This window comes from Macaca nemestrina, chromosome 2, assembly GCF_043159975.1.
Source record: "Macaca nemestrina isolate mMacNem1 chromosome 2, mMacNem.hap1, whole genome shotgun sequence".
NCBI lineage: Eukaryota > Metazoa > Chordata > Mammalia > Primates > Cercopithecidae > Macaca > Macaca nemestrina.
In genome coordinates, this window is record NC_092126.1 from 203,752,403 (window position 1) to 203,772,709 (window position 20,307).

A 20,307-nucleotide genomic window follows, 5' to 3' on the forward strand; every position below is an offset into this window, starting at 1 on the left:
AAAGATCAGAAATAGCTATATTTATACCAGACAAAAATAGATTTCAACAAAAGACTGTAGGAAGAGATTAAGAAGGTCATTATATAATAATATAGAGATCAATTCATCAAGAGGATATAATAATTGGAAATATATATACACCCAACACTAAAGCACCTAGATAAATGAAGAAAATATTGTAAGAGCTAAAGAAAGAGACCTCAACACAATAGTGGCTGGACACTTCAACATCCCACTCTAGTCATTGGATAGACTTTCCAGACAGAAAATCAACAAAGAAACATCAGACTTAATCTGCACTATATAATGAATGAACCTAATAGATATTTACAGAAAATTGCATCCAACAGCTACAGAATACACATCCTTCTCCTCAGCACATGGGTTAGTCTCAAGGATAGACCATATGTTAAGTAACAAGTCTAAAAACATTCAAAAAATTGAAGTAATGTCAAGCATTTTCTCTGACCACAATGGAATAAAACTAGAAATAAACTAAAAAATGAATTTCAGAAACTATACAAACACTTGGACGTTAAAAAAAAATATGCTCCTGAATAATCAGTAGGTCAATAAAAAGTTGAAAATAGAAAAATTTCTTGAAACAAATGATAATGGAAATATAGCATAGCAAAACCTATGGAATATAGTAAAAGAGGTACTATTATAAAAGGAAAATGTATAACTGTAAGTGCATACATAAAAAACAGAAATGCTTCAAATAAATAACCTAACAATACATCTTAATTAACTAGATTAAAAAGGACAAACCAAACTCAAAATTAGAAGGAAAGATATAATAAAGATTAGAGTAGAAATAAATAAAATGAAGAAAATTCAAAAGATCAATGAAACAAAAGTTGATATTTTTGAAAAGTAAAACAATTGACAAATATTTAGACAGGCTAACTGAAAAACAGAGAAGATACAAATTAATAAAATCAGAATTGAAAAAGGAGACATTACAAGCAATGCTTCAAAAAAAATCAAAGGATTATTAGCGGCTACCATGAGCAATTGTATGCCAACAAATTAGAAAACCTAGAGGAAATTAATTTTTAGACATATACAACTTACCAAGATTTAACTAGGAAAAAATAAAAAGAAAACCTGAACAGACCAATAACAAATAACAAAATTAAGTCATAATAAAAAGTCTGTAGGACCAGACTGAAAAATAGAGAAGGAAAGAACATTTCCCAACTCATTCCTTGATCTGAGAATATTGATGCAAAAATTTGCAATAAACCTAGCAAACTGAATTAAATGATACATACATAGATAATTCATAATGACCAAGTGAGATTCATCCTAGAGATGCAAGGCTGGTTCAACATGCAAATCAATGTGATATATCATATAAACAGAATGAAGGGGCTGGGCTCAGTGGCTCACGCCTATAATCCCAGCACTTTGGGAAGCCGAGGTGGGTGAATCACCTGAGGTCAGGAGTTAGAAATAAGCCTGGCCAACATGGTGAAACCCCATCTCTACTAAAAAGGCAAAAATTAGCCAGGCACCATGGTGGGCACATGTAATCCCAGCTACTTGGGAGGCTGAGGCAGGAGAATCACTTGAACCTGAGAAGCAGAGGTTGCAGTGAGCCAAGATCATGCCATTGCACTCCAGCCTGTGTGACAGAGGCAGATTTCATCAAAAGAAAAAACAAACAAACAAAAAAGAATGAAGGACAAAATCCATATAATTATTTCAATTATGCTTTAAAAAGTTGATAAAATTTAATATTTTTAATAACAAAAAACCCTTTGAAAACTGGGTAAGGGAGGATACTTCAACATAATAAAAGTTATATATGACAGACCCACAGCTAGTATCATACTAAGGGGGGGAAAAACTAAAAGCCTTTCCTCTAAAATCTGGAAGATGACAAAAATATCCACTCTTACCACTGTTATTCAACATAATTCTGAAAGTCCTATCTGGAGCAATCAGACAAGAGAAAGTAGTAAAAAGCATCCCAATTGGAAAAGAAGTCAAATTATCTTTTTTGCTTATGATATAATCTTGTATTTGAAAAAACATAAAGACTCCTCTGAAAGAGTTTGAATGTGTGTCCACTCCCAAATCTCGTATTTAAATGTTATTCTCGATGTTGGAGATGGGCCTGGTGAAAGGTGATTTAACCATCGGGGTGGATTACTCATAAATGGCTTAGCACCATCCCATTTGGTACTATCCTCATAAGAGTGAGTGAGTTCCCATAAGATCTGGTTATTTAAAAGTGTGTAATAATTCACCCCTCTGTTTGTTGCTCCTGCTTTTTGCCCTGTGATGTGCAAGATTCTGCTTCAACTTCTGCCATGACTGTAAACTTCCAGAGGCCTTCCCAGAAGTGTATGCCAGTGCTATGTCTTCTCTACAGCCTGTAGAATGAACCACTTAAACCTCCATTTTAAAAAATAAATTACATAATCCAGCATACATATAAACAGAACCAAAGACAAGAACCACATGATTGTCTCAATAGATGCAGAAAAGGCTTTTGACAAAATTCAACAGCCCTTCATGCTAAAAACGCTCAATAAATTCGGTATTGATGGAACGTACCTCAAAATAATAAGAGCTATTTATGACAAACCCACAGCCAATATCATACTGAATGGGCAAAAACTGGAAAAATTCCCTTTGAAAACTGGCACAAGACAGGGATGCTCTCTCTCACCACTCCTATTCAACATAGTGTTGGAAGTTCTGGCTAGGGCAATCAGGCAAGAGAAAGAAATCAAGGGTATTCAGTTAGGAAAAGAAGAAGTCAAATTGTCCCTGTTTGCAGATGACATGATTGTATATTTAGAAAATCCCATTGTCTCAGCCCAAAATCTCCTTAAGCTGATAAGCAACTTCAGCAAAGTCTCATGGATACAAAATTAATGTGCAAAAATCACAAGCATTCTTATACACCAGTAACAGACAAACAGAGAGCCAAATCAGGAATGAACTTCCATTCACAATTGCTTCAAAGAGAATAAAATACCTAGGAATCCAACTTACAAGGGATGTAAAGGACCTCTTCAAGGAGAACTACAAACCACTGCTCAGTGAAATAAAAGAGGACACAAACAAATGGAAGAACATACCATGCTCATGGATAGGAAGAATCAATATCGTGAAAATGGCCATACTGCCCAAGGTTATTTATAGATTCAATGCCATCCCCATCAAGCTACCAACAAGTTTCTTCACAGAATTGGAAAAAAATGCTTTAAAGTTCATATGGAACCAAAAAAGAGCCCGCATCACCAAGACAATCCTAAGTCAAAAGAACAAAGCTGGAGGCATCACGCTACCTGACTTCAAACTATACTACAAGGCTACAGTAACCAAAACAGCATGGTACTGGTATCAAAACAGAGATATAGACCAATGGAACAGAACAGAGTCCTCAGAAATAATACCACACATCTACAGCCATCTGATCTTTGACAAATCTGAGAGAAACAAGAAATGGGGAAAGGATTCCCTATTTAATAAATGGTGCTGGGAAAATTGTCTAGCCATAAGTAGAAAGCTGAAACTGGATCCTTTCCTTACTCCTTATACGAAAATTAATTCAAGATGGATTAAAGACTTAAATATTAGACCTAATACCATAAAAACCCTAGAGGAAAACCTAGGTAGTACCATTCAGGACATAGGCATGGGCAAAGACTTCATGTCTAAAACACCAAAAGCAACGGCAGCAAAAGCCAAAATTGACAAATGGGATCTCATTAAACTAAAGAGCTTCTGCACAGCAAAAGAAACTACCATCAGAGTGAACAGGCAACCTACAGAATGGGAGAAAATTTTTGCAATCTACTCATCTGACAAAGGGCTGATATCCAGAACCTACAAAGAACTCAAACAAATTTACAAAAAAAAAAAAAAAACCCCATCAAAAAGTGGGCAAAGGATATGAACAGACATTTCTCAAAAGAAGACATTCATACAGCCAACAGACACATGAAAAAATGCTCATCATCACTGGCCATCAGAGAAATGCAAATCAAAACCACAATGAAATACCATCTCACACCAGTTAGAATGACAATCATTCAAAAGTCAGGAAACAACAGGTGCTGGAGAGGATGTGGAGAAATAGGAACACTTTTACACTGTTGGTGGGATTGTAAACTAGTTCAACCATTATGGAAAACAGTATGGCGATTCCTCAAGGATCTAGAACTATTAGTACCATATGACTCAGCCATCCCATTACTGGGTATATACCCAAAGGATTATAAATCATGCTGCTATAAAGACACATGCACACGTATGTTTATTGTGGCACTATTCACAATAGCAAAGACTTGGAATCAACCCAAATGTCCATCAGTGACAGACTGGATTAAGAAAATGTGGCACATATACACCATGGAATACTATGCAGCCATAAAAAAGGATGAGTTTGTGTCCTTTGTAGGGACATGGATGTAGCTGGAAACCATCATTCTTAGCAAACTATCACAAGAACAGAAAACCAAACACCGCATGTTCTCACTCATAGGTGGGAACTGAACAATGAGATCACTTGGACTCGGGAAGGGGAACATCACACACCGGGGCCTATCATGGGGAGGGGGGAGGGGGGAGGGATTGCATTGGGAGTTATACCTGATGTAAATGACGAGTTGATGGGTGCTGACGAGTTGATGGGTGCAGCACAGCAACAGGGCACAAGTATACATATGTAACAAACCTGCACGTTATGCACATGTACCCTAGAACTTAAAGTATAATAATAAAAAATAATTTAAAAAATAAATAAATAAATAAATTATCCAGTGTCAGGTATTTATAGTGATGCAAAAATAGATTAATACAGAAAACTGGCACCAAGGAGTGGAAAATTGTTGTAAGAATACCTGAAATGTGGAATCAGCTTTGTAATTGGGTAAACAGGCAGAGATTGGAAGAGTTTGTAGGACTCAGAAGAAGATAGAAAAATGAGGGAAAGTTGAGATGTTCTTAGAGACTGGTTGAATGGCTGTGACAAAAGTGCTGATAGTGATCTGGACAGTGAAGGCTGGGCTGAGGAGGTCTAAGATGAAAATTAGAAACTTATTAGGACTGAAGCAAAGGTCATGCATGTTGCTTTGACCTTTGCAAAGGTCAACCACTTAGCAAAGTGGTTGGCTGAATTTGTCGTGCCCTAGGGATATATAGAAGTTTGAATTTGAAAGTGATGATTTAGGGTTGCTGTTGGAAAAATGTCTAGGCAGCAAAGCATTCAAGATGTGGCCTGGCTGTTTCTAACAACCTAAGCTCACATGTGGGAGCAAAAAAAAAAAAGTAAGTTGTAACTTACACTTATGAGGGAAGCACAGTGTAAAAGCTTGAGAGCTTTGCAGCCTAATCATGTGGCAGAAAAATAAAAAGCTTTTATGAAAGAGGAACTCAAGCAGGCTGTGGAGCAACCACTTGTTAGAGATACTTGTATAAACTAAAAAAAAAAAGCAAGTGTTGATAGCCAAGACAATAGGAAAGAGGAATTGAAGGCATTTTAGAAATCTAAAAGGCAGCCCTCCATCACAAGCCCTGAAGCCTAAAAGAAGAGAATAGTTTCTGGGATTAGACCCAGGACCTGCTGCCTTGGGTAGCCTCAGAATATGGCTCCCTGCATCCTGGCCACTGCTTCAGCTCCAGGTGTAGTTCAAATTGGCCCAATTACAACTATAGTCACTGCTTCAGAGGGAGCAAGTCATAAGCTTTGGTAGCTTTCATGTGGTGTTAGGCCTGTGGGTGTACAAAATGCAAAAGTTGAGACGTGGTAGCCTCCACCTTTATTTCAAAGGATGTATGAAAAAGCCAGGGTGTGCAGGAAGAAGCATGTTGCAGGGGTGGAGCCCTCATGGAGAACCTCTACTAAAACAAGGCAGAGAAGAAATGTGGGGTTACAGTCCCCATGCAGGCTCCCCACTGGGGCATGGCCTAGTAGATCTGTGAGGAGAGGATCACTGTCCTCCAGACCCCAGAGTGATAGATCTAGCTACAGCTTGCACCTTGCACTTGGAAAAGCCACAGGCACAAAATACCAGCCCATGAGAGCAGCTGTGGGGGCTGAACCATGTCAAGCCACAAGGTCAAAACTTCCCAAGGCATTTGTGTACCCTGGAAATGGGACATAGAGTCAAAAATAATTATTTTGAAGCCTTACAGTTCAACAGCTCCCCTTCTGGGTTTCAGACTTGCATGGGTCCTGTGGCCCCTTTCTTTTAGGCTTTCATCTTTTAGCCTCTTTTTTTATAGCAGTGCAGAAACAGACTAATACACTACAATATATTGAGTTCAACAAATTGTATAGAAAAAAATATAGTAATCTAATTAAAGAGTGAACAAAAAATTTAAATAGACATTTATGAAAAGAAGACATATAAAGGGCAAGCAGGCAAATGAAAAAGTGCTCCACATTACTGATCATCATAGAAAGGCAAATCAAACCCAAAATGAGATATCATTTCACCCCAGTTAAGGGGGCTTTTATCCAGAAGTCAGTCAGAAACAAATGCTGGTAATAGCCAAGATTTGAAAGAGACCTAAATGTCCATCAATAGATGACTGTTGATAGAGAAAATATGGTACATATACACAATGGAGTACTATTCAGCTATAAGAAAGAATGAGAGTCTGTCATTTGCAATAACATAAATGGAACTGAAAGTCTTTATGTTAAGTGAAATAAGTCGGGCACAGAAAGACAAATATCACATCTTCTCACTTATTTGTGGGTGCTAAAATTTGAAACAATTGATGTCATAGAGATAGAGAGTATAAGGGTGGTTACCAGAGGCTGGGAAGGGCAATGGGGGAACAGGGGGATAGTGGGGATGCTAAATGAGTACAAATAATTGTTAGAAAGAATGAATGACAGTATTTGATAGCACAACAGGGTGATTATAGTCAAAAATAATGTAACTATACATTTTATAAAAACTAAAAGAGTATAATTGAATTGTTTATAACACAAGCTATAAGTGCTTAAGGGGATGGATACCCTATTTTTTATTATGTATTACTCACTGCATCCCTGTATCAAAGTATGTCATATATCCCCATAAATATATACACCAACTATGTACCCACAAAAAAATAAAAATTAAAATTAACATTGAAACCAAGTGGGGGGGGGGAGAGTATAATGAGGCATGTTAGACCCATGGCTTGAACTAGATTTTCAGGTTAACTTTGGAATGTCCTTATCCAAGAAGAGGGGTCCATTTAGTCAATAGGGGCTTAGAAATTAATTTTTAGTTTATAAGTGGAAAAAAGAAGAATTTTTAATCCTGAGTCATAGCTCTTAATCAACCCCTGCAGGGAACGCTGTTCTTTACTCTGGAGATAAACATTATTTTTCTTTTCCACTGAATAATACCACATTTCAAAATGATGGGAAACATCTTGAAACTAAGAGGTACAGCCTTTTAAAATTTGATTTGGTTTCAATTGTAATTAATGTAATCACATGTGTTAGAGAGTTTGTCCTCAGTCTTCTCCTACTTTATGCCTAAGATTTGTTGAATTTGCTCAGCTCCCTGCTCAACAGCAGGAAATCAGTTAGAATTATTTAAAAACTTAATTATGGCTGGGAGCAGTGGCTCATGCCTGTAATCCCAGCAATTTGGGAGGCAAAGGTGGGCAGATCACTTGTCAGGGGTTTGAGAGTAACCAGGACCACCGAGTGAAACCCCGTATCTACTAAAGATACAAAAATTAGCTAGGTGTGGTGATGCATGCCTGTAATGGGAGCTACTTAGGAGGCTGAGGCAGGATAATCACTTGAACCCAGGAGGTGGAGGTTTCAGTGAGCCGAGATGGTGCACTGCATTCTGGCCTGGGCAACAGAGAAAAACTCTGTCTCAAAATAATAATAATAATAAATAAAAATAAAAATATAATTGTGTTTCAAACAAAATGTCTTTTGAATATCAACTGTATCAACTTGCATATTAACTATAATCATTTTGTTTACTTTATATCCAATCCTGAGAAATCTTTGAGGACTAATTTCACTCTTTTCTGCCATTTTGGAAAACATACCAAATGCCATCAAACAAAATGGACAAAATTGCTGAGAAATATCTTCTATCCTTGAGGGAGTAGACTTGCTGTGTTAGAGGAACTCATGGTTACCAAGCTTCTAGTTTAAGAAACATGACTAGAATATTCTATCTTAATATGAGTAGCTAGGTACTCACAAGGCATCTAGAAAGTTAATACTTATGGTCTGAAAATAGCCACATTTTTAGCTAGTCACAAATTACAATTGCAGAATATTTATGGCCATACAAGGCATTTTCCACCAAGCTTGAAAAATGTATAAATGTCCTAGGAGTACAGCATTTTTTCTTAAAGATAATATTAATGAGCTAGCTTAGATCAACGGGTTAATGGTCATTGTTAAAATGAATAGCCCCTGATTTTAGTGAGTACCTCTGCACCTTCCACTTTTAATTATAGCTCTTTCTCTTTATAGTTACTTATAAGTAGAGATACTAACAAAAGATAATGCATTCCTGCTCTTGTTTTCTGAGGGTGCCCAACCCTGTAATGGAGTAATTTCTAATAAACTTGCTCCCTTCACTGTGCTCTCTGACTCACCTGAAATTTTTTCCTGCACAAGATCTAAGAATCCTACTTTGTGGTCTGTATCAGGACCCTTTTTCTAGCAACATCTTTCAGCAACACCATGAAGGGACACCAAGAAAAGACCCCCACTCCAAGGAAAACAATCCACACAGAATCAATCGGCTGGCAAGTGGGCTGTCTTTTGGAGTCGTGAAGCCATTCAGGTGGGCAAGAGTGATTATCCACTATTACTTCAGTGAGAGACTATAGGGTATAATGTTAGGGTGAGAGACTCAGCCCAAAACGTTAGAGAGCTGGGAGTGTCATCCTCAGATTAGAGGCCAAGCCCACAAGGTTAGATGCCCTGGGGTTTATTGAGAAGAATGGGTTTGGCTAAACAAGATGTTTGCCACTTTCTCTTTTTGGACTGTCCACCTAGTGCTCTCTGTCCCTCACCTGAGTGCTCTGCATCTTGTCAACTTTATGCTCACCACTTCTGTTTTGTGGTAGCCTATATGCTGCCCCAGGAAAGAGGCCCCAAACAGTTAAGCTTTTACTTTCCTCAACAATCCTCTGTCTTTTAGCTGATTGCTTATTTAATTTGCCACTGCTCCCAGTGACACTGAAAAAAGAGATGTCTTGGAACCTAGTATTTTTGTACCTTAATTATCAGAAAAAATCAGCAATAATCTCTCCATCATTATGACTAGAAGTTGAAATGTGGCATTTCACAGCCCTACATGATAGGATCAGATCTGCCTGTTTAGTGATAGCCTCTTTTATGACAATCCCCTGCAAATGATTGGCCTCAAGATGAAGAACATGAGACTTTTTCTTAACACTTTTCTCTCATTTCTTAACCATAAGGTCATCTTTGATGAGCTGGTGTAGGGCAGCTGGACCCGTCTTTCTAAACCCAGCACGTCACTTTTTTCCTGAGAGAGTTTTGTCAGTTTTGTCATAGCAGTGCGAAAATGGACTCATACATTACAACATACAAGTCACAGCCTTCCCATTTCCCCTGTTCGATCTGACTCCTTGTTTTGCAGCTTAATTTGTTTTATAGAAGAGAAACTAAGTGGGAGGAAGTACATTATATACAGACTTCTCTGATTCTTGGTCAGGATAAAAAATTAAAATGGGCCCCTATATGTTTGATGGAGGAAAAGACAAAATAGGGACAGCAAATAATTGATTACCCTTCTAATGCAAGTGCCTCTTAAGCTTTTCTTAGCTGGGGCTGAACTCTCCCCTGCCAGTCCAAGCACCCCATAAGAACACAGCCAGACTCCTTCCAGTTCTGGTGAGGTATGCAACATGTTATTAATTCTTTCTAGTTTTCCAGGGTTATCTAGTGTTCAGTCATCATCTTCTCCCTGCCCTTCGAGTCCTGTCTTACATACATACCCCACGCTTGAAACACCTGAGCTTCACCAGAACAACATGCAGTGGGGCCTCTTATCAGCTGGTAAAGTTGAACTTTTGCCCTCTCTGTGAAGTGACAGATGATAGTAAGGACACTATATAGGTATATGCACCATTTTCTATGTCTGAATTAGCCATATGCAAGGAAAAACTAAAACAGTGTTCAGAGGTTCCGGGAAAATGCATAGACAAAGTTAAGCAGGCAAGATTTGCATATATTTATGTTCACCTGCTGCATGGTAGAAAAGCAGTGTATTACAGGAGTGGCTAGAGCACATGCTAACTGGGTGGCAGCCTGCAACCAGGGACATGACACCTATCAAGTAGGAGGCACAGCAGTGCCTGACCAGGACCCAAAAGAGAACTAGAATCTAGAAAAGAGAAACAAATTAGGAAGAAAGTGGGATATAGAGAGAAAAAATTATGATCATTTGACTACTTGAAGGAATCAAAAAAAGTGTGATAAAGCTTTTTGATTTTTATAAAGTCTGGAAAATTACTCAGGGAAAAGATGAAAACCTAGCCTTATTACTAGCGTGAATAATTTAGACTTTGAGGAAATACACTAACACTGACCCTCATTCCAAGAAGGGACAGGCATTGCTAGTTTATTTTATAGCCCAGTCTGCTTCTGATATTTGCAGGAAGCCGCCAAAAGCAGCCTTAGGCTTCCAGACTCCCATGGATCAGATTTTAGACTTGGATTTTGCAGTTTTCCATCACAGGAATAGGGCAGAGAAAACACAGCAAATCTCCCAAGAGGCCCAGCTTCTAGCTGCAGCCTTGTGCTCTCCACCACTTCAGAGGCAGCCCTTAACCCCTGGCCCTCGCAGAGGAAGTGAGAAGGTAAAAGTCCCAGTCTGTGCCTCTGGGCCACTGTGCCTTGGATATCAATCAATGTGCCTTCTGTAAGAAGGTCAGCCACTGCCGAAGGAAATGCACTGTGCTTCCAAGGGAGACATCATCAGAGCCCAGCAGACTCAAAAGTGGTAGGGCCTGATACTTCCTACCTCCACTCCCACTGGACTATTAGCTTTTGAGAGATGGAGGAGCCTCAGTTGACTCTTGAAGTGGCAAGTAGGAGCATTAACTTCTTATTAGGTATGGCAGCAGATGACTCTGTCCTGATCCATTACAATGTGCTCCTGTCTTCTCATGATGGACAAGCCCAAAAACACTGCTTTTCATATCTTCTAAGTTGTCCTCCAGGGCCTCTGGGTTTCTCACCTGCCTTTTTAGTACTGTCTGAATGCCTGACCTCTTACTGGGGAGAGGTTTATTGACTCAGGAGAACAAGTCATGGTCATCTTCACAGATCATAAAGCATAGGAAGTGTTACTTTTGTTCCTGACCCATCAGGGGAAAAAAAGAAGTTAAGAATGAGCTGTCACATTTACCACCTGAGGTGTTGTCTCAAGTAAATCTTGAGGTTTGGGCCACACAGGCTCTGGGAAACGCACTACACACCTCCCCTATTTGAATCCAACTTCAGCCTAGTGCTCTTTGCCCTCAGAAGAGACAGTACATTTTAAGGCAAGAAGCATGAGGGGAAATTCAACCCCTTATTGCCAAATTCTTGCCGTAGGAGTTACTAAGGCCGTGAGAGCTCCTTACAGTACTCACATGTCACCAGATGAAAAGCCTAATGGCATGAGTTACTAAGGCCATGAGAGTCTCCTTAAAGTACTTGCACATCACCAGGTGAAAAGCCTAATGGCATGAGTTACGAAGGCCATGAGAGCTCCTTACAGTACTCACATGTCACCAGATGAAAAGCCTAATGGCATGAGTTATGAAGGCCATGAGAGCTCCTTACAGTACTCACATGTCACCAGATGAAAAGCCTAATGGCATGAGTTACGAAGGCCATGAGAGCTCCTTACAGTACTCACATGTCACCAGATGAAAAGCCTAATGGCATGAGTTACGAAGGCCATGAGAGTCTCCTTACAGTACTCGCACGTCACCAGATGAAAAGCCTAATGGCATGAGTTACTAAGGCCATGAGAGTCTCCTTACAGTACTCACATGTCACCAGATGAAAAGCCTAATAGCAAGTACAAATTTGTCAGAAACCTTAGAGCATTAATAAATGCAGTTGTCTCCATACACCTCATTTTCCCCAATACTTACCAAGTCCCAGGGGAGGCAAGCTGGTTTACATTCTTAAATCTGAACGATGCATTTTTCTGCATCTCAATGCACCCAGATTCACAATATGTTTCCCTTTGAATGGTATGATCCAGATATGCATTCAGCCTCAAAACTAACCTGGACAGTCATCTCTGAAGGGTTCTGGGATAGCCTCCACATATTTGAAAATACTCTAGCTAAGGACTAAGGAATCTACAATTGGAAAGGGATGCAATTATTCAGTATGTAGGCTACTTGCTCATTGATAGCCCAACTAAAGAAGACTCAAATAATAATACTGTTAAATTGGTAAATTTCCTGGGAACTAGCAGATACAGGGTATCACCATACAGGGGTCAGATTTTGACTCAAAGACTTAAATATTTGGAATCTTTCTTAGCCTCTGGAACTGATCAACATCCCTAGAACATTAAAAAAAAGTTATTTTAGTCATGCAAGGGTCCCAGTCCAACAAATGACTGTGGGCTTTTTTAGGAGATGTCTGGGTACTGCTGCTTATGGGTGCCCAGATTTGGACATGTAGCCAAGCCTTTATATGATACACTAAAGGGAAAGATTTAGAGCTCCTAGAATGTAATTAGAACTGCAAGCAAACCTTCAATACTCTCAAGGAGAAATTGTGCTCTGCTGCAGCCGTGGGAGTCCTGAAGTTGGATGAACCATTTTTTTCTTTATGTGGCCAAAAAGCAAGGCATAGGCCTTGAGTAATCTTGTCCCAAAACTGGGGGACATTCCAAGGCCAGTAGTCTAATTTTCTAAGCAGATAGATGAGGTGGTGGCCTTGAGGTCTTAGAGCTATTGCTGCTACTACTTTTCTAGTAGGCAAAGCTAATAAACTAACATTAGAACAGCACCTACAGGTTTTTGACCCCACACCAAAGGAAGGTGGTCCTAGAAGCTAAAGGGCACCAGTGGATAATAGGAGAATACTTATGAAAGTATCATGTCTTATTGCTAGACACTCCAGACATAACCCTTAAAGCCTGCCAAACCATAAACCCAGCTACTTACCTGCAAGAGTCCACAGGTGCTCCCAGCCTTCCTGGCATATAGGCTGTATTAGTCTGTTCTCATGCTGCTAATAAAGACATATCTGAGGCTGGGTAATTTATAAAGAAAAGAGGTTTAATTGACTCACAGTTGCACATGGTCGGGGAGGCCTCACACTCATGGCAGAAGGCAAATGAGGAGCAAAGTCACATCTCTTACACGGCAGCAGGCAAAAGAGCTTGTGTAGGGAAACTCCCCTTTATAAACCATCAGCTGTAATCCCAGCACTTTGGGAGGCCAAGGCAGTGGATGAACTGAGGTGAGGAGATCGAGGCCAGCATGGTGAAACCCGGTCTATACTAAAAGTACAAAAATTAGACAGGCATGATGGTGGGCGCCTGTAATCCCAGCTACTCAGGAGGCTGAGACAGGAGAATCGCTTGAACCCAGGAGTCAGAGGTTGCAGTGAGCCGAGATCATGCTACCGCACTCCAGCCTGAGTAATGGAGCAAGACTACGTCTCAAAAATAAATAAATAAATAAACCTCCGATCTCACGAGGCTTATTCACTGTCACAAGAACAGCATGGGAAAGACCCATCCCCCGATTTGATTACCTCCCACTGGGTCCCTCCCACGATATATGGGAATGATGGGAGCTACAGTTCAAGATAAGATTCGACTGGGGACACAGCCAAAGCATGTCACAGGTTATGAAACAAATTTATTTAGGAGGCCAGACTTAAGAGAGATGAATCCCTTGACCATCCCAAGGAAGAGTGGTTAACAGATGCAAGTTGTTTTATGCATCAGGAAAACAGGAGGGCTAGATATACCATTATTAGTCAGCACAAGAGAGTCAAGGCACAAGCCTTGCTGGCCTCTACCTCAGCTCAAAAAGGTGAGTTAATTGAACTTACCAGGCCCCTGCAGTTAGGAAAAGATTTAAAAGTTAACATTTACACTGATTCCAAGTATGATTTTTTAGTGCTTCATGCTTATGCTGCAGTTTGGAATGGGTAGGGACTCCTGACCCCCAAGGGCTTTTCCATACAACATCATTCAGATTTTGAGCTTGTTAGAATGCTGCTTTGCTGCCAAAAAGTGACTCTAAGTAATTGCAGAGGACATCAAAAGAGAGACCGACCATGTAAAAGGAAATGCCCTTGTAGATGCCACAGCCAAGGCCCCTGCACTGAGAGGGCCAATGAAGCTTATGGGCATGCTGGTCAGCATGCATAGAACTGGGCCAGAATACTCTGAAGAACAAAAATGGGCCAGGGATTGCATTATTGTCCAGGGCCCCTCTGGCTGGCTGAAGAATGGTAATAAATTACTAATGCCAAGTACCAATCATAGGAATATAATTCAGCACTTTCATGATTCTTTTCACCCTAGAAGGGATTCTTTGTTTCTGTTAATGTCTCATTTGTTTATAGCAGTAAATCTTTTCAAGATAAAAGTGTCTTAAGCACTGAGAGCATAAGTGTCTCAGCACTGAGAGCTCTGTGCCTGACATGACCCAAACAGCCAGCAATTTTCTCCTCCTCCAGTTAAACCTGTCCAAAATTGAGGAACGTATCCAGATGAGAACTGGCAACTCTAATTTACTCAGATACCTTTCTGCAGGAGATTCAAATATTTGCTAATGCTTACTGATACCTTCACTGGTTAGATCGAGGCATTCCCCACCCCATCTGAAAAATGTTTACCAGAAGAAATAACTCCTCAGTTTGGGTCATCTAAAAGCCTGCAAAGTGACAAGGGCTCATCTTTCACAGCAGGTGTATCCCAACACCTATCCTCGCTTGAAGAATCCAATATTACCTTCACTCTGCGTGGAGACCGTGGTCCTCTGGAAAGGTGAACAGGCTAATCCTACTCTAAAGAAGACTCTAGCTAAATCAGAGGCCTGACTATCTCTAACACCCATAGCTTACTGTGGGTTTGAACTGCTCCAAAGTCAAACTTATAATGAAGTCCTGTAGAGTTAACATACGGAAGGCCTCTCCTAACCACAGATCTCCTAAAAGAGGAAAGGACTCATCAATTACAAAAATATGTCATCAATCTAGGACAGGTGCAAGGCACTCTGTGAGTATGGAAACAAGAGTCTTCCCCTCCCACATGGGAGGAAAATTCAGTTTCAGGTCAGCTAGAAATAGAGTCTTAGTAAAGACCTGGGAGGAAGTTCTCCAGCTGACCAGCTTTCCCCAACGTGGAAAGGACCACAGCAGGGACACCTGAGCTCTCCAACAGACGTTCAACGCCAAGGGATGCACAGGTGGGTACACCTGTGTGGAAGTCAAGCTGTTGCTTATTCTGGGAGCCCGATGCGAGGCTGGGGGAGGTGGGCGCGGGGCTATTTCAGCGTTGGCGGAGGGCGGGCTGGGTCACTGCGCGTCTGCTCTTCCTCCTCGCGTTTCTCCTGCCGCCCTGATCCCGCCTTAGCCATGCGGGAGATCGTGCTCACGCAGGCCGGGCAGTGCGGGAACCAGATCGGCGCCAAGGTTGGCAGCCGGGGCTCTGAGGGCCCAGCTCGGGCCTGCGGGTGGCCAGGGAAGGTGTTGGCAGTGGCGGGGGCGGGGGCGGGTCCCTGCCGGGGTCGCGGTGGGACTGGGCGGCTGGCGAGGCGGCCGGGGTGGACCCAGGGACACGGCGGCCTAGGGATGGGGGTGCGGATGATGGTGGGGGTGGGAGAGGAGCTGGGGCGCCTCCGTGGCTCAGCCTTGGCCTGTCCGGCCCCTCCCGTCTCGCAGTTCTGGGAGGTGATCTCTGATGAACACGCCATCGACTCCGCGGGCACCTAGCACGGGGACAGCCGCCTGCAGCTGGAGCGCATCACCTGTACTACAACGAGGCCTGCGGTGAGACCCCCGACCTTCCCCACCGCCCTCCTGGGAACGCGGCCCTCCCCTCGCTCATGCCCTCCCGCCCCTCTCAGGTGGCAGGTACGTGCCCCGCGCTGTGCTGGTGGATCTGGAGCCGATCACCCTGGACTCTGTGCGCTCGGGGCCCTTCGGGCAGATCTTCAGGCCAGACAACTTCATCTTCGGTGAGCTGTGGGTGAGGACTGGGGTGCGGCTTCTTAGCCAGGGCCGCTCAAAATCTAGGAGTGCCCCAAGGTAATCACCATGGGAACCGTGGATCCAGGGCCCCTGAGCACCCTCCTATCCTCCCAGTCCCTCCATCTGCCTCCTAAACGGGCTTTGGGAGGAAGGCCTAGGTGTCTCCTCAAGGTGAAGAGCTACTGATGTGAACTCCCTGCAGGGAGCTGAGCTGGGGCCGTAGCTACTGCCTTCCCTGAAAATGGGCAGGAGCCACCTGCAGGGAGGTCTGTTAGCCCGTCTCAGGTTTGACTCCTGACTTAATTTCTAACAGGGGAGGCTGCTGCCCTGTAACTCTGGGGGAGGGGTTTCATTTGCTCACCTGTAGGGAGAACGCTGCGCTCACCTCACATGACACTTGGCCCTTTTTGCATTATGGTGACCACTGATGACCGTATACCTGGCCATCGAGTGACTGGCTGTACTGTCTTACAGGTCAGAGTGGGGCTGGAAACAACTGGGCCAGGGGGCACTACACAGAAGGCGCGGAGCTGATGGAGTCAGTGATGGACGTTGCCAGAAAGGAGGCTGAGAGCTGTGACTGCCTGCAGGGTTTCCAGCTGACCCACTCCCTGGGTGGGGGGACGGGGTCTGGGATGGGTTCCCTTCTGCTCAGTAAGATCCGGGAGGAGTACCCAGACAGGATCATAAACACATTCAGCATCCTGCCCTCGCCCAGAGTGTCAGACACGGTGGTGGAGCCCTACAACGCCACCCTCTCGGTCCACCAGCTCATAGAAAATGCAGACGAGACCTTCTGTATAGACAACGAAGCGTTATACGACATCTGTTCCAGGACCCTAGAACTGCCCACGCCCACCTACAGTGACCTGAACCACCTGGTGTCTGCCACCATGAGCGGGGTCACCACGTGCCTGCGCTTCCCAGGCCAGCTGAATGCTGACCTGCGGAAGCTGGCCGTGAACATGGTTCCATTTCCCCGGCTACATTTCTTCATGCCCGGCTTTGCCCCACTGACCAGCCGGGGCAGCCAGCAGTACCGGGCCCTGACGGTGGCTGAGCTTACGCAGCAGATGTTTGATGCTAGGAATATGATGGCAGCTTGTGACCCCCGTCATGGCCGCTATCTAACGGCGGCTGCCATTTTCAGGGGTCGCATGCCCATGAGGGAGGTGGATGAACAAATGTTCAACATTCAAAATAAGAACAGCAGCTACTTCGCTGACTGGCTCCCCCACAATGTCAAAACAGCCGTCTGTGACATCCCACCCCGGGGGCTAAAAATGTCAGCCACCTTCATTGGGAACAACACGGCCATCCAGGAGCTCTTCAAGCGTGTCTCAGAGCAGTTTACAGCAATGTTCCGGTGCAAGGCCTTCCTCCATTGGTACACCTGCGAGGGGATGGATGAGATGGAATTTACGGAGGCTTTGAGCAACGTGAACGACCTGGTTTCTGAGTATTAACAGTATCAGGATGCCACAGCCGAGGAGGAGGAGTTTGAGGAATATGCTGAGGAGGCGGCGGCCTAGAACTTTCCTTTTCTAGGTAAAGGCGGAAAGCAGTGTGGATTCTTTACTGTGTTCTGACTGCCATGTGTCACTACGCACTTGTTCATTTGTGTCTTCACCTCTCCTGCATTTTAAAGCATTTTTATAGTATACGATTTTGCTGAATAAAGTATTCTCATAGCATCTGGCTTCACCTCCAACTTCTATCTATGGGCCCTCTGGCTACGGCTGCCAGATTTGCATGGTTGTCCTGCAAGGCTGAAGCTGTCTGGGTTTGTCGCGTGCCCAGGAACAAGCATTCCAGTGGCTCCAGGGTTGGGCATGGGCTGTGGACATAGCAGGCAGGCTTCACATGAACCTGGGGATGCCCTGGGCCTTGGGCAGCCACGTGGTGGAAAACCTGTTCTGAAGGCAAGCCTTGGCTTATCCCATGTTTCAGACTTCTAGGGGACCTGCTGGCCCTCTGTTTCTGGAACCCTAAGTGGTCAGTGACCCTGGTGGGCAATGTCCCCAAAGTCCCATCTCAGGGTAGGAATGTGGTCAGGCAGCTGGCTCTGAACCAGCAATGAAGGGTGGGCAAGTAGGACCCCAGCCGCTCCATCACCATGACGGCCTGGGTGTGTTTGTGTGGCCTCATTCTCTTGAGGTGGGCGTGGGATATCTGGCAGGGACTAGTGGGCAGGAATCAAACCCAGCGTATACTCACATGCACTGAACCCTATGTAGAAGGGGATTAGGTCCTGGGGGCCATAGATGGTGGTTGCTGGGCCTGTGTGCTCGGGGCAGTCTCTCCAGAGGCACAGATGGGGTTTCTGAACAGGACCTGGGGAGACGGGCAGGTGCTCACAATGCTGCTTCCCCCAACTGGCAACCAGTGAGAAAAACGCCCAAGTGGAGGTCTGACCTGCCCAGTCTGGAGGGCTGATGCTCTCTGAAAAAGTGGCGAATTTGTACTGTCTGCTGTCTCCCTGTCCCCCACTCCAAAACTTCAGGGCAAAAATAACCCAAGATTGTCAAGATGAGACTGGTGAGGGTGGCACATCTGGGGATAGGCCCTTTAGCCTGCAGAGTCTCCTCCCTAGGCTTCTCAGGGAGCCTGGACTTCAAAGCCTGCCTTGGGGAAGCTGTCGTATAAGAGATGTGTGTGTGAGCTGGGGCCGGGCAGCATGCACGGTGGTTTTCTACCTGGCTCTTGTAGAACTTGTCCACGGCCTGTGTGATGGTCTCTTGGTAATTCTTACCCCCACCCCCATCACACAGATAAGATGAAGCCAGCATAGCCTGGGGGTGGGCCGAGGTATAGGTTCTACCCCACATCCCCTGGGCATACCCACCTGCCTTCGACGTGTCAGGGAAACAGGTGAGGCCCCTTTTTGTTCTCTGAATGTTGGCAATGGTCTATTGCAGCCAAATGGGAACGGGCAGGCAGGAGAGTGCCTCATCTCGAAAGAAGTGGCTCCTGGAAGCAGCTGGGAAGGGGGAGAGGTCCCCCATACTCCCCCAACCTGTTCTCGGAGCAGGAAAAGGGGCCTCTGACAGCCCTGCTCAGTGGCTCTCACTGTCTGAGGGGTGTCCTTGCCCAGCCCAGGTGCGCACCCATCTGAGATGGCCTTGCATGGACCTGGTTGGGAAGGTTCAGCTGCAGCAACCACTGGAACCTGCCTACACCTAGTGTCTCCACTCACGCGTGGGGCTAGATGCTCCTCCCTCCTGTAGTGGTACAGCCAGAGTGGCAGAGGGGGCAAGTCACTGCTGCAGTTCCCACCTGGGTCTGAGTGGGGGTCAGCCTGGGTGCACATGTACTTCCCAATTACCTGGTTCCATCTGGGGGCTTCATGGACAGGAGTGGTGCTTTTCCAGGCCTCTTTTCCATATGCCAGATACAGGCCCAGGTTTCCCAAGTTTCTGGAACCCCTCTTCCAGCCTGGCAAGCATGGTGTGTTGTAGGGGAAGGACATCAAGCCTACAGGCAGTGGAACCTGTCTGGGTATGTTCTCTACCCCCCAGAGGCCCCTGGTTGTTTACCTTGTTGGGTGAGAGTTGGCTTAGATTCTCAACATTCTTGTAGGACTCCAGAACTGTACAGACAGGGGCCCAGGAGGGAGCAGGGGCTGGAACTGGCAGCTAACCAGTGTAGTTGGTGTTGTAGGGCTCAGTTTGGTCTTGCAGGAAATTCAGGGAGGCTTGGATTTGCTGAAGCTGTAGACAAGCTTGGACTTGGATATGGAAACAGCAGGGAGCCGTGGCTCTTCTGCATGCTGGAGTCTGAGTATTTGCACCCTGGTGCACCCACAGGTGTTCCCCACCTGGAGCACAGCTGTGGATAGAAGACGGGGGAGCTGTGGAGGGAAGAGGAGGAGGAGGAGGGAGTCTCAGGGCAGCCCCAGCAGCCAGGCAGGGCCTCCGCAAGCGAGAGGCAGATACAGCCTGTTGGCCACTTAGCAACTGCTCGGCTGGCTGCAGACCACCTGACCTCTGTTCACCAGTAAATGGGGGTTGCAGAAACACTTTCCTTCTGGGACTTCTGAAGCTCAAAGGGGCAGCACACACCACGTGCTGAGAAAGCCCCAAACTCAGGCAAGCTTCTCCAAGAGC

At 44.3% G+C, this 20,307-nt stretch overlaps 1 long non-coding RNA gene and 1 pseudogene across 1 annotated transcript in view; both read left to right on the top strand.

Annotated features, from left to right (window-relative positions):
• Positions 1 to 15,416, top strand: part of LOC139362096 (uncharacterized) — a 38,840-nt gene extending 23,424 nt beyond the window's left edge. Inside the window, exons 4-5 of the long non-coding RNA XR_011620439.1 lie at positions 8,653 to 8,789; positions 14,915 to 15,416. This is a non-coding gene — a long non-coding RNA (uncharacterized lncRNA). The remainder of the gene's footprint in view (positions 1 to 8,652; positions 8,790 to 14,914) is intronic.
• A 170-nt stretch (positions 15,417 to 15,586) lies between these two features.
• Positions 15,587 to 17,854, top strand: LOC105485561 (tubulin beta-8 chain-like; annotated as a pseudogene).
• The last annotated feature ends 2,453 nt before the right edge of the window (positions 17,855 to 20,307 follow it).